General features: G+C 36.5%; 1 protein-coding gene across 2 annotated transcripts in view; it reads left to right on the forward strand.

Annotated features, from left to right (window-relative positions):
* The window catches only part of LOC126425107 (uncharacterized), a 92,242-nt gene extending 90,260 nt beyond the window's left edge, over positions 1-1,982 (forward strand). For both annotated transcript variants that reach the window (XM_050088034.1, XM_050088033.1), the window contains exon 10: positions 1,769-1,982. The gene's annotated coding sequence lies outside the window, so the exon portion shown is untranslated. The remainder of the gene's footprint in view (positions 1-1,768) is intronic.
* The last annotated feature ends 830 nt before the right edge of the window (positions 1,983-2,812 follow it).

Consider the following 2,812-nt stretch of genomic DNA (forward strand, 5'->3'; position numbering starts at 1 on the left):
TGTGTAGGTTTAGTTGTTGTAGTGGTATTCACTTCTTTTTCATTTTAAACAATGTCCTGTGCAATGAGTGATGCGAGCCAAATGCATGAAGTGAAATGGAGGGAGAAATCCATGCTATACAGCTATGTGGCAAAGAAGTACTTTGGAAAAGACTTAAGAGATTCTATTCCCTGTTGGTCAGGTTGTAAAAAGAACAATAGTTTCGAAAGTAAGCAAAATAATTGTATTGATAGGGAAAGAACACTAAAACTATGATGAGATTGGAACAAGAAAACTGCATACACCAGGAAAAAGTTCACAGGAGAAGGAAGTAACAGTTTTTGAAGACTTTCAGAACAGTAGACATATTTGAGAATGTTTCAGCAAGACCGAATACTTTCAAGGGGAGTGCTGTACGACCCAGGCTTCAGTGACTCGTGTATTAGTGGACAAGAAATATTACTGGTAAGCATGGATGTCATTGCCTCGTGATGCGTAATTGTGCAGAAGATGGAGGATGTGGCACTCAGTATTGTGTGGCTTGGGTTAATGTCAGTCTTTCATAACACATACAAATTACATAGAGGTTGAAGCTGTGGTACCCTCCAAGGGGTGCCATGCTGGTATGTTGATTAAACTTCATGTTAGTGCTTTGTTCACAAAAGACAAGCAGTTGGCATTAAGAGCGAGATAAATGTTGTAGCTTTCAGGAATGGTTTGAAACAAACGTTATGACAAATCTCGCAAGACCATCAGTCATTGTCGTGGATAATGGCCTTTATCATTCTTTTGTTATAGACAAGACACCAACATTGGCAACAAGTAAACAGTAAATTATTCAGTGGCTGAACAGGTTGGATGCAGATCTCTGAGATTATTTGAAAAGTCTGTATTGCTTTAAACTGCATTAATAATCAGTGAAATTGCTAAAAGACATGGGCATGAAATTGTTAGGCTACCTCTTCATCATTGGCATTTCAATGCTGGTATGCTATGTGCATGGATACATATAAAATGGTTTCTGCAAACAACAAAAAGCTTACCATCTGCAGAGTTGAAAATGTCTTGTGGTAGCATTGAATCAAGTGACTAGTAGTGAGATAGGGAAGTAAATGGTGAATGCCACTACAGCTGTTATCCATGCTACAGCCAGAAAAGAAGGCATTTTGGAAAGCTGTTGGAAAAAATTACACATCTGGAAGGGTGCAGTGATAGTTCTAAGAGTGCAAAATAGAGGGGGGGGGGGGTATTACAATCTGATTGTGACTGATGTGAGATGGTGTTTTTCCATTAGCATAGCTGCAATCCACTTAAAAATTTAAAAGGAGAATGTGCCATCAGCCATTAATCACCTCACAAGTACTTTGTTCAGATTGTAACTGTTTACGTACTGACTGGTTATTATGTTGTTCAATAAAAACAAACTTTCAGTGTACAAGTTGTTGCAGTTTTTTTGTTTGTTATTGCTGCTGCTGCTGCTGCTGCTGCTGCTGGAGTAAAAGTCCCTGCTGCCAGGTCCCCTATACCAACATCTGTCAACATTGCCATTTGACCACATGAACTGTTAGTAACAGTCATTTGTCTCAAAGGCTACAATTTGTGCTGATCAGTAGATGGGGGCTTCTTTCTACATTAAATTTAATGTTAATCATTTCACTGTTTAAGTGTACACCATTTGACTTTTGTTTCAAATTGTGTTGGCAGGTCATCAGAAAGATGGCAGCTTTGCATATCTCAATTGTTGTCACCATCACTCCTACTCATTAATACATTATTCTTTTTATTGCAGGAGCGGGACTCCAGTTTACAAGAACTATTTGAAATTGTTGAGAGAATGTGGAAGAATATCAAGGGCCCTAAACTGTAAATTCATTTCATTACAGGAGCTGGATTCCAATTTACAGAAATTGATTGGAAAATCCGTTTCTGTAAACTGGAGTCCAGCTCGTGCAATAAAAACATTTAGCTGTGATAAATATTTATTTACAAAAATCAAATACCAACTTAACATGATCATTATTTATTTATTTAGTTAGTGTTTAAAAAAATAAAAGTTTATTAAAACCAAAATAACTCTTTATTACACTTCTAGTCCTAACACTTCCAATAATTGAAAACTAACATCCTAAAACCATCTCTCTAAATTATTACATGCTATTGTCTCACAGAAAAATGTGACCTATTTTGCAAGAAAAGAGCCTCGAAAACGAAAACTTGGATCTCACCTAATCCATTACTAGGTGAATATCAGTTGGATCATGTAATGATCTCCCGTGTAAATACAGTAGAAATCATGAAACTTAAAGTCCTTAATGGACTAGACCTAGTTTCCGACCATTACCCAACAAAATTCTCCCCTAGATGTCATAATCCAGAAAAAAGAAAATTCACTAAGAAATCTCCACACCATAAATATGATGTACAAAAGATAAATGGCAATGAACAATTTACAAAAGAAACGCAAAATTTAAAACCACAAAATTGGCAACAACTGCAAGCAGGACTTTTAAATGCAGCTGAAACTGTAGCACCGCAAACAAGAACACGTAAACACACATGGTCAACAGATGAGTGTGACCAACTGATAAATCTCAGACAACAGGTGTGGCAAAATTGGTTGTGCAACAAAAATCAAAAGACCCTGGAACATCTCAAAGATACCAGGAAAACAGTCACAAGAGCAATACGAACAGTCCGTAAACAAGACTAAGAAAAAAAATTGCAAGACATAGAAAATTATTTCAAGAAAAACAATTCCCGAAATTTCTACAGAGTATTCAAACAAAAATTAACAAAGTACTCTCCTCCATCACTCCAGTTCAAAAATGACCAT

The sequence above is a fragment of the Schistocerca serialis genome, chromosome 10, assembly GCF_023864345.2.
Source record: "Schistocerca serialis cubense isolate TAMUIC-IGC-003099 chromosome 10, iqSchSeri2.2, whole genome shotgun sequence".
NCBI lineage: Eukaryota > Metazoa > Arthropoda > Insecta > Orthoptera > Acrididae > Schistocerca > Schistocerca serialis.